Source organism: Pristiophorus japonicus, unplaced genomic scaffold (genome assembly GCF_044704955.1).
Source record: "Pristiophorus japonicus isolate sPriJap1 unplaced genomic scaffold, sPriJap1.hap1 HAP1_SCAFFOLD_539, whole genome shotgun sequence".
Classification (NCBI taxonomy): Eukaryota; Metazoa; Chordata; class Chondrichthyes; family Pristiophoridae; genus Pristiophorus; species Pristiophorus japonicus.
In genome coordinates this window covers 7,090-21,635 of record NW_027254446.1, presented here as the reverse complement: position 1 = coordinate 21,635, position 14,546 = coordinate 7,090, and the positions used below count along the sequence as shown (strand labels likewise).

General features: G+C 55.8%; 4 non-coding genes across 4 annotated transcripts; all 4 read right to left on the bottom strand.

Annotated features, from left to right (window-relative positions):
• Positions 1–304: 304 nt before the first annotated feature.
• Positions 305–376, bottom strand: trnam-cau (transfer RNA methionine (anticodon CAU)). The gene has a single exon. It is a non-coding gene; the product is annotated as a tRNA-Met (tRNA).
• Positions 377–1,582: 1,206 nt separating this feature from the next.
• trnam-cau (transfer RNA methionine (anticodon CAU)) lies at positions 1,583–1,654 on the bottom strand. Its single transcript has one exon. It is a non-coding gene; the product is annotated as a tRNA-Met (tRNA).
• A 2,455-nt stretch (positions 1,655–4,109) lies between these two features.
• trnam-cau (transfer RNA methionine (anticodon CAU)) lies at positions 4,110–4,181 on the bottom strand. The gene has a single exon. It is a non-coding gene; the product is annotated as a tRNA-Met (tRNA).
• Positions 4,182–5,387: 1,206 nt separating this feature from the next.
• On the bottom strand, positions 5,388–5,459 carry trnam-cau (transfer RNA methionine (anticodon CAU)). The gene has a single exon. It is a non-coding gene; the product is annotated as a tRNA-Met (tRNA).
• Between the last annotated feature and the right edge of the window lie 9,087 nt (positions 5,460–14,546).

Below are 14,546 nucleotides of genomic sequence, written 5' to 3'. Positions count from 1 at the left end.
CTGCTACCATTCATGTACACCCGATATCCAGCTATATTTACGGCCCACGCCTGCCCTTTGAGCCAGATCCAAGTTATTGCCACAGCATCATAATCCGATTTGCTTGCAGATCAGCAAAACTTATTTAGTAAAAGAAGAGGAAACAATAAGACTTTTAATATCAAGCTCATATTTTATGAGTGTGCTCTATCAGCCAAAGCTCCTCAAATTAATTGAAAGAGAATGATTTTGGAGATGCATCCTTGTCAAGGCTGGGATTAGTTGCAGGGCAAGTGTTGGCTGCAACCACATTAAAAGTTGTCTTTAGCAGAGGATGGTTTCGATCCATCGACCTCTGGGTTATGGGCCCAGCACGCTTCCGCTGCGCCACTCTGCTGCTGGTGTTGGAACTGATGAATTGCACCTCCTTGTGCTGGGACATGGCTGGTTGCGGTTGCGTGTGATTGACAGCTGCTCTAGTGAGCGGATTGGGCCGCGGGGTCACGTGGTGGATGGGCGTGATTAACCACTGCTCCAGTCATCACCAGAGGCAGTCCCTCGAAATCGAGGAAGACTTGCTTCCACTCTAAAAGTGAGTTCTCAGGTGGCTGTTCAGTCCAATACAGGAATTACAGTCTCTGTCACAGCTGGGGCAGACAGTGGTTAAAGGAAAGGGTGGGTGGGGAGTCTGGTTTGCCGCACGCTCCTTCCGCTGCCTGCGCTTGTTCTCGGCGGCGAGACTCGAGGTGCTCAGCGCCCTCCCGGATGCTCTTCCTCCACTTAGGGCGCTCTTTGGCAAGAGATTCCCAGGTGTCGGTGGGGATGTTGCACTTTATCAAGGAGGCTTTGAGGATGTCCTTCAAACGTTCCCTCTGCCCACCTGCGGCTCACTTGCCGTGTAGGATTCCGTGGGAGTCTTGTGTCGAGAATGCGGACAATGTGGCCCGCCCAATGGAGCTGGTCGAGTGTGGTCAGTGCTTCGATGCTGGGGATGTTGGCTTGATCGAGAGCACTGACGTTGAAGCGTCCATCCTCCCAGGGGATTTGCAGGATGTTGTGGTATTTCTCCAGCGATTTGAGGTGATTGCTGTATATGGTCCATGTCTCTGAGCCACCCAGGAGGCCGGATATCACTACAGCCCTGTATACCATGAGCTTGGTGCCAGATTTGAAGGCCTGATCTTGGAACACTGTCTTCCTCCGGCGGCCGAAGGCCCAACAGCCTGTATCCTGCAATATTTACAGGACATCCTCTCTCGTCAACACTAACATTGTCCTTAACCAATACTGCCACCCCAACTGCTACCATTCATGTACACCCGATATCCAGCTATATTTACGGCCCACGCCTGCCCTTTGAGCCAGATCCCAGTTATTGCCACAGCATCATATTCCGATTTGCTTGCAGATCAGCCAAACTTATTTAGTAAAAGAAGAGGAAACAATAAGACTTTTAATATCAAGCTCATATTTTATGAGTGTGCTCTATCAGCCAAAGCTTCTCAAATTAATCGAAAGAGAATGATTTTGGAGATGCATCCTTGTCAAGGCTGGGATTAGTTGCAGGGCAAGTGTTGGCTGCAACCACATTAAAAGTTGTCTTTAGCAGAGGATGGTTTCGATCCATCGACCTCTGGGTTATGGGCCCAGCACGCTTCCGCTGCGCCACTCTGCTGCTGGTGTTGGAACTGATGAATTGCACCTCCTTGTGCTGGGACATGGCTGGCTGCGGTTGCGTGTGATTGACAGCTGCTCTAGTGAGCGGATTGGGCCGCGGGGTCACGTGGTGGATGGGCGTGATTAACCACTGCTCCAGTCATCACCAGAGGCAGCCCCTCGAAATCGAGGAAGACTTGCTTCCACTCTAAAAGTGAGTTCTCAGGTGGCTGTTCAGTCCAATACAGGAATTACAGTCTCTGTCACAGCTGGGGCAGACAGTGGTTAAAGGAAAGGGTGGGTGGGGAGTCTGGTTTGCCGCACGCTCCTTCCGCTGCCTGCGCTTGTTCTCGGCGGCGAGACTCGAGGTGCTCAGCGCCCTCCCGGATGCTCTTCCTCCACTTAGGGCGCTCTTTGGCAAGAGATTCCCAGGTGTCGGTGGGGATGTTGCACTTTATCAAGGAGGCTTTGAGGATGTCCTTCAAACGTTCCCTCTGCCCACCTGCGGCTCACTTGCCGTGTAGGATTCCGTGGGAGTCTTGTGTCGAGAATGCGGACAATGTGGCCCGCCCAATGGAGCTGGTCGAGTGTGGTCAATGCTTCGATGCTGGGGATGTTGGCTTGATCGAGAGCACTGACGTTGAAGCGTCCATCCTCCCAGGGGATTTGCAGGATGTTGTGGTATTTCTCCAGCGATTTGAGGTGATTGCTGTATATGGTCCATGTCTCTGAGCCACCCAGGAGGCCGGATATCACTACAGCCCTGTATACCATGAGCTTGGTGCCAGATTTGAAGGCCTGATCTTGGAACACTGTCTTCCTCCGGCGGCCGAAGGCCCAACAGCCTGTATCCTGCAATATTTACAGGACATCCTCTCTCGTCAACACTAACATTGTCCTTAACCAATACTGCCACCCCAACTGCTACCATTCATGTACACCCGATATCCAGCTATATTTACGGCCCACGCCTGCCCTTTGAGCCAGATCCCAGTTATTGCCACAGCATCATATTCCGATTTGCTTGCAGATCAGCAAAACTTATTTAGTAAAAGAAGAGGAAACAATAAGACTTTTAATATCAAGCTCATATTTTATGAGTGTGCTCTATCAGCCAAAGCTCCTCAAATTAATCGAAAGAGAATGATTTTGGAGATGCATCCTTGTCAAGGCTGGGATTAGTTGCAGGGCAAGTGTTGGCTGCAACCACATTAAAAGTTGTCTTTAGCAGAGGATGGTTTCGATCCATCGACCTCTGGGTTATGGGCCCCCCACGCTTCCGCTGCGCCACTCTGCTGCTGGTGTTGGAACTGATGAATTGCACCTCCTTGTGCTGGGACATGGCTGGCTGCGGTTGCGTGTGATTGACAGCTGCTCGAGTGAGCGGATTGGGCCGCGGGGTCACGTGGTGGATGGGCGTGATTAACCACTGCTCCAGTCATCACCAGAGGCAGTCCCTCGAAATCGAGGAAGACTTGCTTCCACTCTAAAAGTGAGTTCTCAGGTGGCTGTTCAGTCCAATACAGGAATTACAGTCTCTGTCACAGCTGGGGCAGACAGTGGTTAAAGGAAAGGGTGGGTGGGGAGTCTGGTTTGCCGCACGCTCCTTCCGCTGCCTGCGCTTGTTCTCGGCGGCGAGACTCGAGGTGCTCAGCGCCCTCCCGGATGCTCTTCCTCCCAGGTGTCGGTGGGGATGTTGCACTTTATCAAGGAGGCTTTGAGGATGTCCTTCAAACGTTCCCTCTGCCCACCTGCGGCTCACTTGCCGTGTAGGATTCCGTGGGAGTCTTGTGTCGAGAATGCGGACAATGTGGCCCGCCCAATGGAGCTGGTCGAGTGTGGTCAATGCTTCGATGCTGGGGATGTTGGCTTGATCGAGAGCACTGACGTTGAAGCGTCCATCCTCCCAGGGGATTTGCAGGATGTTGTGGTATTTCTCCAGCGATTTGAGGTGATTGCTGTATATGGTCCATGTCTCTGAGCCACCCAGGAGGCCGGATATCACTACAGCCCTGTATACCATGAGCTTGGTGCCAGATTTGAAGGCCTGATCTTGGAACACTGTCTTCCTCCGGCGGCCGAAGGCCCAACAGCCTGTATCCTGCAATATTTACAGGACATCCTCTCTCGTCAACACTAACATTGTCCTTAACCAATACTGCCACCCCAACTGCTACCATTCATGTGCACCCGATATCCAGCTATATTTACGGCCCACGCCTGCCCTTTGAGCCAGATCCCAGTTATTGCCACAGCATCATATTCCGATTTGCTTGCAGATCAGCAAAACTTATTTAGTAAAAGAAGAGGAAACAATAAGACTTTTAATATCAAGCTCATATTTTATGAGTGTGCTCTATCAGCCAAAGCTCCTCAAATTAATCGAAAGAGAATGATTTTGGAGATGCATCCTTGTCAAGGCTGGGATTAGTTGCAGGGCAAGTGTTGGCTGCAACCACATTAAAAGTTGTCTTTAGCAGAGGATGGTTTCGATCCATCGACCTCTGGGTTATGGGCCCAGCACGCTTCCGCTGCGCCACTCTGCTGCTGGTGTTGGAACTGATGAATTGCACCTCCTTGTGCTGGGACATGGCTGGCTGCGGTTGCGTGTGATTGACAGCTGCTCGAGTGAGCGGATTGGGCCGCGGGGTCACGTGGTGGATGGGCGTGATTAACCACTGCTCCAGTCATCACCAGAGGCAGCCCCTCGAAATCGAGGAAGACTTGCTTCCACTCTAAAAGTGAGTTCTCAGGTGGCTGTTCAGTCCAATACAGGAATTACAGTCTCTGTCACAGCTGGGGCAGACAGTGGTTAAAGGAAAGGGTGGGTGGGGAGTCTGGTTTGCCGCACGCTCCTTCCGCTGCCTGCGCTTGTTCTCGGCGGCGAGACTCGAGGTGCTCAGCGCCCTCCCGGATGCTCTTCCTCCACTTAGGGCGCTCTTTGGCAAGAGATTCCCAGGTGTCGGTGGGGATGTTGCACTTTATCAAGGAGGCTTTGAGGATGTCCTTCAAACGTTCCCTCTGCCCACCTGCGGCTCACTTGCCGTGTAGGATTCCGTGGGAGTCTTGTGTCGAGAATGCGGACAATGTGGCCCGCCCAATGGAGCTGGTCGAGTGTGGTCAGTGCTTCGATGCTGGGGATGTTGGCTTGATCGAGAGCACTGACGTTGAAGCGTCCATCCTCCCAGGGGATTTGCAGGATGTTGTGGTATTTCTCCAGCGATTTGAGGTGATTGCTGTATATGGTCCATGTCTCTGAGCCACCCAGGAGGCCGGATATCACTACAGCCCTGTATACCATGAGCTTGGTGCCAGATTTGAAGGCCTGATCTTGGAACACTGTCTTCCTCCGGCGGCCGAAGGCCCAACAGCCTGTATCCTGCAATATTTACAGGACATCCTCTCTCGTCAACACTAACATTGTCCTTAACCAATACTGCCACCCCAACTGCTACCATTCATGTACACCCGATATCCAGCTATATTTACGGCCCACGCCTGCCCTTTGAGCCAGATCCCAGTTATTGCCACAGCATCATATTCCGATTTGCTTGCAGATCAGCCAAACTTATTTAGTAAAAGAAGAGGAAACAATAAGACTTTTAATATCAAGCTCATATTTTATGAGTGTGCTCTATCAGCCAAAGCTTCTCAAATTAATCGAAAGAGAATGATTTTGGAGATGCATCCTTGTCAAGGCTGGGATTAGTTGCAGGGCAAGTGTTGGCTGCAACCACATTAAAAGTTGTCTTTAGCAGAGGATGGTTTCGATCCATCGACCTCTGGGTTATGGGCCCAGCACGCTTCCGCTGCGCCACTCTGCTGCTGGTGTTGGAACTGATGAATTGCACCTCCTTGTGCTGGGACATGGCTGGCTGCGGTTGCGTGTGATTGACAGCTGCTCTAGTGAGCGGATTGGGCCGCGGGGTCACGTGGTGGATGGGCGTGATTAACCACTGCTCCAGTCATCACCAGAGGCAGCCCCTCGAAATCGAGGAAGACTTGCTTCCACTCTAAAAGTGAGTTCTCAGGTGGCTGTTCAGTCCAATACAGGAATTACAGTCTCTGTCACAGCTGGGGCAGACAGTGGTTAAAGGAAAGGGTGGGTGGGGAGTCTGGTTTGCCGCACGCTCCTTCCGCTGCCTGCGCTTGTTCTCGGCGGCGAGACTCGAGGTGCTCAGCGCCCTCCCGGATGCTCTTCCTCCACTTAGGGCGCTCTTTGGCAAGAGATTCCCAGGTGTCGGTGGGGATGTTGCACTTTATCAAGGAGGCTTTGAGGATGTCCTTCAAACGTTCCCTCTGCCCACCTGCGGCTCACTTGCCGTGTAGGATTCCGTGGGAGTCTTGTGTCGAGAATGCGGACAATGTGGCCCGCCCAATGGAGCTGGTCGAGTGTGGTCAATGCTTCGATGCTGGGGATGTTGGCTTGATCGAGAGCACTGACGTTGAAGCGTCCATCCTCCCAGGGGATTTGCAGGATGTTGTGGTATTTCTCCAGCGATTTGAGGTGATTGCTGTATATGGTCCATGTCTCTGAGCCACCCAGGAGGCCGGATATCACTACAGCCCTGTATACCATGAGCTTGGTGCCAGATTTGAAGGCCTGATCTTGGAACACTGTCTTCCTCCGGCGGCCGAAGGCCCAACAGCCTGTATCCTGCAATATTTACAGGACATCCTCTCTCGTCAACACTAACATTGTCCTTAACCAATACTGCCACCCCAACTGCTACCATTCATGTACACCCGATATCCAGCTATATTTACGGCCCACGCCTGCCCTTTGAGCCAGATCCCAGTTATTGCCACAGCATCATATTCCGATTTGCTTGCAGATCAGCAAAACTTATTTAGTAAAAGAAGAGGAAACAATAAGACTTTTAATATCAAGCTCATATTTTATGAGTGTGCTCTATCAGCCAAAGCTCCTCAAATTAATCGAAAGAGAATGATTTTGGAGATGCATCCTTGTCAAGGCTGGGATTAGTTGCAGGGCAAGTGTTGGCTGCAACCACATTAAAAGTTGTCTTTAGCAGAGGATGGTTTCGATCCATCGACCTCTGGGTTATGGGCCCCCCACGCTTCCGCTGCGCCACTCTGCTGCTGGTGTTGGAACTGATGAATTGCACCTCCTTGTGCTGGGACATGGCTGGCTGCGGTTGCGTGTGATTGACAGCTGCTCGAGTGAGCGGATTGGGCCGCGGGGTCACGTGGTGGATGGGCGTGATTAACCACTGCTCCAGTCATCACCAGAGGCAGTCCCTCGAAATCGAGGAAGACTTGCTTCCACTCTAAAAGTGAGTTCTCAGGTGGCTGTTCAGTCCAATACAGGAATTACAGTCTCTGTCACAGCTGGGGCAGACAGTGGTTAAAGGAAAGGGTGGGTGGGGAGTCTGGTTTGCCGCACGCTCCTTCCGCTGCCTGCGCTTGTTCTCGGCGGCGAGACTCGAGGTGCTCAGCGCCCTCCCGGATGCTCTTCCTCCCAGGTGTCGGTGGGGATGTTGCACTTTATCAAGGAGGCTTTGAGGATGTCCTTCAAACGTTCCCTCTGCCCACCTGCGGCTCACTTGCCGTGTAGGATTCCGTGGGAGTCTTGTGTCGAGAATGCGGACAATGTGGCCCGCCCAATGGAGCTGGTCGAGTGTGGTCAATGCTTCGATGCTGGGGATGTTGGCTTGATCGAGAGCACTGACGTTGAAGCGTCCATCCTCCCAGGGGATTTGCAGGATGTTGTGGTATTTCTCCAGCGATTTGAGGTGATTGCTGTATATGGTCCATGTCTCTGAGCCACCCAGGAGGCCGGATATCACTACAGCCCTGTATACCATGAGCTTGGTGCCAGATTTGAAGGCCTGATCTTGGAACACTGTCTTCCTCCGGCGGCCGAAGGCCCAACAGCCTGTATCCTGCAATATTTACAGGACATCCTCTCTCGTCAACACTAACATTGTCCTTAACCAATACTGCCACCCCAACTGCTACCATTCATGTGCACCCGATATCCAGCTATATTTACGGCCCACGCCTGCCCTTTGAGCCAGATCCCAGTTATTGCCACAGCATCATATTCCGATTTGCTTGCAGATCAGCAAAACTTATTTAGTAAAAGAAGAGGAAACAATAAGACTTTTAATATCAAGCTCATATTTTATGAGTGTGCTCTATCAGCCAAAGCTCCTCAAATTAATCGAAAGAGAATGATTTTGGAGATGCATCCTTGTCAAGGCTGGGATTAGTTGCAGGGCAAGTGTTGGCTGCAACCACATTAAAAGTTGTCTTTAGCAGAGGATGGTTTCGATCCATCGACCTCTGGGTTATGGGCCCAGCACGCTCCCGCTGCGCCACTCTGCTGCTGGTGTTGGAACTGATGAATTGCACCTCCTTGTGCTGGGACATGGCTGGCTGCGGTTGCGTGTGATTGACAGCTGCTCGAGTGAGCGGATTGGGCCGCGGGGTCACGTGGTGGATGGGCGTGATTAACCACTGCTCCAGTCATCACCAGAGGCAGTCCCTCGAAATCGAGGAAGACTTGCTTCCACTCTAAAAGTGAGTTCTCAGGTGGCTGTTCAGTCCAATACAGGAATTACAGTCTCTGTCACAGCTGGGGCAGACAGTGGTTAAAGGAAAGGGTGGGTGGGGAGTCTGGTTTGCCGCACGCTCCTTCCGCTGCCTGCGCTTGTTCTCGGCGGCGAGACTCGAGGTGCTCAGCGCCCTCCCGGATGCTCTTCCTCCACTTAGGGCGCTCTTTGGCAAGAGATTCCCAGGTGTCGGTGGGGATGTTGCACTTTATCAAGGAGGCTTTGAGGATGTCCTTCAAACGTTCCCTCTGCCCACCTGCGGCTCACTTGCCGTGTAGGATTCCGTGGGAGTCTTGTGTCGAGAATGCGGACAATGTGGCCCGCCCAATGGAGCTGGTCGAGTGTGGTCAGTGCTTCCATGCTGGGGATGTTGGCTTGATCGAGAGCACTGACGTTGAAGCATCTATCCTCCCAGGGGATTTGCAGGATGTTGTGGTATTTCTCCAGCGATTTGAGGTGATTGCTGTATATGGTCCATGTCTCTGAGCCACCCAGGAGGCCGGATATCACTACAGCCCTGTATACCATGAGCTTGGTGCCAGATTTGAAGGCCTGATCTTGGAACACTGTCTTCCTCCGGCGGCCGAAATCTGCCCCTCCGACAGTACGTCACTCCCTCAGTACTGCCCGTCCGACAGTACGTCACTCCCTCAGTACTGCCCCTCTGACAGTACGTCACTCCCTCAGTACTGCCCCTCCGACAGTACGTCACTCCCTCAGTACTGCCCCTCCGACAGTACGTCACTCCCTCAGTACTGCCCCTCCGACAGTACGGCACTCCCTCAGTACTGCCCCTCCGACAGTACGTCACTCCCTCATTACTGCCCCGCCGACAGTACGTCACTCCCTCAGTACTGCCCCTCCGACAGTACGGCACTCCCTCAGTACTGCCCCTCCGACAGTACGGAACTCCCTCAGTACTGCCCCTCCGACAGTACGGCACTCCCTCAGTACTGCCCCTCCGAAAGTACGTCACTCCCTCAGTACGTCACTCCCTCAGTACAGCCCCTCCGACAGTACGTCACTCCCTCAGTACTGCCCCTCCGACAGTACGTCACTCCCTCAGTACTGCCGCTCCGACAGTACGTCACTCCCTCAGTACTGCCCCTCCGACAGTACGTCACTCCCTCAGTACTGCCCCTCCGACAGTACGGCACTCCCTCAGTAGTGCCCCTCCGACATTACGTCACTCCCTCAGTACTGCCCCTCCGACAGTACGTCACTCCCTCAGTACTGCCCCTCCGACAGTACGTCACTCCCTCAGTACTGCCCCTCCAACAGTACGTCACTCCCTCAGTACTGCCCCTCCGACAGTACGTCACTCCCTCAGTACTGCCCCTCCGACAGTACGTCACTCCCTCAGTACTGCCACTCCGACAGTACGGCACTCCCTCAGTACTGCCCCTCCGACATTACGTCACTCCCTCATTACTGCCCCTCCGACAGTACGTCACTCCCTCATTACTGCCCCTCCGACAGTACGTCACTCCCTCAGTACTTCTCCTCCGACAGTACGGCACCCCCTCAGTACTGCCCCTCCGACAGTACGGAACTCCCTCAGTACTACCCCTCCGCCAGTACGTCACTCCCTCAGTACTGCCCCTCCGACAGTACGGTACTCCCTCAGTACTGCCCCTCCGACAGTACGGCACTCCCTCAGTACTGCCCCTCCGACAGTACGTCACTCCCTCAGTACTGCCCCTCCGACAGTACGTCACTCCCTCAGTACTGCCCCTCCGACAGCACGTCACTCCCTCAGTCCTGCCCGTCCGACAGTACGTCACTCCCTCAGTACTGCCCCTCCGACAGTACGGCACTCCCTCAGTACTGCCCCTCCGACAGTACGGAACTCCCTCAGTACTGCCTCTCCGACAGTCCGTCACTCCCTCAGTACTGCCCCTCCGACAGTACGTCACTCCCTCAGTACTGCCCCTCCGACAGTACGTCACTCCCTGAGTACTGCCCCTCCGACAGTACGTCACTCCCTCAGTACTGCCCCTCCGACAGTACCTCACTCCCTCAGTACTGCCCCTCCGACAGTACGGCACTCCCACAGTACTGCCCCTCCGACAGTACGGCACTCCCGCAGTACTGCCCATCCGACAGTACGTCACTCCCTCAGTACTGCCCCTCAGACAGTACGTCACTCCCTCAGCACTGCCCCTCCGACACGACGTCACTCCCTCAGTACTGACCCTCCGACAGTAGGTCACTCCCTCAGTACTGCCCCTCCGACAGTGCGTCACTCCCTCAGTACTGCCCCTCCGACAGTACGGCACTCCCTCAGTACTGCCCCTCCGACAGTACGGCACTCCCTCAGTACTGCCCCTCCGACAGTACGTCACTCCCTCAGTACTGCCCCTCCGACAGTACGTCACTCACTCAGTCCTGCCCCTCCGACAGTACGTCACTCCCTAAGTACTGCCCCTCCGACAGTACGGCACTCCCTCAGTACTGCGCCTCCGACAGTACGTCACTAACTCAGTACTGCCCCTCCGACAGCACGTCACTCCCTCAGTACTGCCCCTCCGACAGTACGTCACTCCCTCAGTACTGCCCCTCCGACAGCACGTCACTCCCTCAGTACTGCCCCTCCGACAGTACGTCACTCCCTCAGTACTGCCCCTCCGACAGCACGTCACTCCTTCAGTACTGCCCCTCCGACAGTACGTCACTCCCTCAGTACTGCCCCTCCGACAGAACGGGGCTCCCTCAGTACTGCCCCTCCGACAGTACGTCACTCCCTCAGTACTGCCCCTCCGACAGTACGTCACTCCCTCAGTACTGCCCCTCCGACAGTACGGCACTGCCTCAGTACTGCCCCTCCGACAGTCCGTCACTCCCTCAGTACTGCCCCTCCGACAGTACGTCACTCCCTCAGTACTGCCCTTCCGACAGTACGGCACTGCCTCAGTACTGCCCCTCCGACAGTACGGCACTCCCTCAATACTGCCCCTTCGACAGTACGTCACTCCATCAGTACTGCCCCTCCGACAGCACGTCACTCCCTCAGTACTGCCCCTCCGACAGAACGGCGCTCCCTCAGTACTGCCCCTCCGACAGTACGTCACTCCCTCAGTACTGCCCCTCCGACAGTACGTCACTCCCTCAGTATTGCCCCTCCGACAGTACGTCGCTCCCTCAGTACTGCCCCTCCGACAGTACGGCGCTCCCGCAGTACTGGCCCTCCGACAGTACGTCACTCCCTCAGTATTGCCCCTCCGACAGTGCGGCACTCCCTCAGTACTGCCCCTCCGACAGTGCGGCACTCCCTCAGTACTGCCCCTCCGACAGTACGTCACTCCCTCAGTACTGCCCCTCCGACAGTACGTCACTCCCTCAGTACTGCCCCTCCGACAGTACGTCACTCCCTCAGTACTGCCCCTCCGACAGTGCAGCACTCCTTCAGTACTGCCCCTCTGACAGTACGTCACTCCCTCAGTACTGCCCCTCCGACAGTGCAGCACTCCCTCAGTACTGCCCCTCCGACAGTACGTCACTCGCTCAGTACTGCCCCTCCGAGAGTACCTCACTCCCTCAGTACTGCCCCTCCGACAGTACGTCACTCCCTCAGTACTGCCCCTCCGACAGTACCTCACTCCCTCAGTACTGCCCCTCCGACAGTACGGCACTCCCACAGTACTGCCCCTCCGACAGTACGGCACTCCCGCAGTACTGCCCCTCCGACAGTACGTCACTCCCTCAGTACTGCCCCTCAGACAGTACGTCACTCCTTCAGCACTGCCCCTCCGACACGACGTCACTCCCTCAGTACTGACCCTCCGACAGTAGGTCACTCCCTCAGTACTGCCCCTCCGACAGTGCGTCACTCCCTCAGTACTGCCCCTCCGACAGTACGGCACTCCCTCAGTACTGCCCCTCCGACAGTACGGCACTCCCTCAGTACTGCCCCTCCGACAGTACGTCACTCCCTCAGTACTGCCCCTCCGACAGTACGTCACTCACTCAGTCCTGCCCCTCCGACAGTACGTCACTCCCTCAGTACTGCCCCTCCGACAGTACGGCACTCCCTCAGTACTGCGCCTCCGACAGTACGTCACTAACTCAGTACTGCCCCTCCGACAGCACGTCACTCCCTCAGTACTGCCCCTCCGACAGGACGTCACTCCCTCAGTACTGCCCCTCCGACAGCACGTCACTCCCTCAGTACTGCCCCTCCGACAGTACGTCACTCCCTCAGTACTGCCCCTCCGACAGCACGTCACTCCTTCAGTACTGCCCCTCCGACAGTACGTCACTCCCTCAGTACTGCCCCTCCGACAGAACGGGGCTCCCTCAGTACTGCCCCTCCGACAGTACGTCACTCCCTCAGTACTGCCCCTCCGACAGTACGTCACTCCCTCAGTACTGCCCCTCCGACAGTACGGCACTGCCTCAGTACTGCCCCTCCGACAGTCCGTCACTCCCTCAGTACTGCCCCTCCGACAGTACGTCACTCCCTCAGTACTGCCCTTCCGACAGTACGGCACTGCCTCAGTACTGCCCCTCCGACAGTACGGCACTCCCTCAATACTGCCCCTTCGACAGTACGTCACTCCATCAGTACTGCCCCTCCGACAGCACGTCACTCCCTCAGTACTGCCCCTCCGACAGAACGGCGCTCCCTCAGTACTGCCCCTCCGACAGTACGTCACTCCCTCAGTACTGCCCCTCCGACAGTACGTCACTCCCTCAGTATTGCCCCTCCGACAGTACGTCGCTCCCTCAGTACTGCCCCTCCGACAGTACGGCGCTCCCGCAGTACTGGCCCTCCGACAGTACGTCACTCCCTCAGTACTGCCCCTCCGACAGTGCGGCACTCCCTCAGTACTGCCCCTCCGACAGTGCGGCACTCCCTCAGTACTGCCCCTCCGACAGTACGTCACTCCCTCAGTACTGCCCCTCCGACAGTACGTCACTCCCTCAGTACTGCCCCTCCGACAGTACGTCACTCCCTCAGTACTGCCCCTCCGACAGTGCAGCACTCCTTCAGTACTGCCCCTCTGACAGTACGTCACTCCCTCAGTACTGCCCCTCCGACAGTGCAGCACTCCCTCAGTACTGCCCCTCCGACAGTACGTCACTCGCTCAGTACTGCCCCTCCGAGAGTACCTCACTCCCTCAGTACTGCCCCTCCGACAGTACGTCACTCCCTCAGTACTGCCCCACCGACAGTACGTCACTCCCTCAGTACTGCTCCTCCGACAGTACGTCACTCCCTCAGTACTGCCCCTCCGACAGTACGGCACTCCCTCAGTACTGCCCTTCCGACAGTACGTCACTCACTCAGTACTGCCCCTCCGACAGTACGTCACTTCCTCAGCACTGCCCCTCCGACAGTACGTCACTCCCTCAGTACTGCACCTCCGACAGTACGTCACTCCCTCAGTACTGCCCCTCCGAAAGTACGTCACTCCCTCAGTACTGCCCCTCCGACATTGCAGCACTCCTTCAGTACTGCCCCTCTGACAGTACGTCACTCCCTCAGTACTGCCCCTCCGACAGTGCAGCACTCCCTCAGTACTGCCCCTCCGACAGTACGTCACTCCCTCAGTACTGCCCCTCCGACAGTACGTCACTCGCTCAGTACTATACTCCGACAGTGCGGCACTCCCTCAGTACTGCCCCTCCGACAGTACGTCTCTCCCTCAGTACTGCCCCTCCGACAGTACGTCACTCCCTCAGTACTGCCCCACCGACAGTACGTCACTCCCTCAGTACTGCCCCTCCGACAGTACGTCACTCCCTCAGTACTGCCCCACCGACAGTACGTCACTCCCTCAGTACTGCCCCTCCGACAGTACGTCACTCCCTCAGTACTGCCCCTCCGACAGTACGGCACTCCCTCAGTACTGCCCCTCCGACAGTACGGCACTCCCTCAGTACTGCCCCTCCGACAGTACGTCACTCCCTCAGTACTGCCCCTCCGACAGTACTTCACTCCCTCAGTACTGCCCCTCCGACAGTACAGCACTCCCTCAGTACTGCCCCTCCGACAGTACGTCACTCCCTCAGTACTGCCCCTCCGACAGTACGGCGCTCCCTCAGTACTGCCCCTCCGACAGTACGTCACTCCCTCAGTACTGCCCCTCCGACAGTGCGGCACTCCCTCAGTACTGCCCCTCCGACAGTGCGGCACTCCCTCAGTACTGCCCCTCCGACAGTACGTCACTCCCTCAGTACTGCCCCTCCGACAGTACGTCACTCCCTCAGTACTGCCCCTCCGACAGTACGTCACTCCCTCAGTACTGCCCATCCGACAGTACGTCACTCCCTCAGTACTGCCCCGACAGTACGTCACTCCCTCAGTACTGCCCCTCCGACAGTACGTCA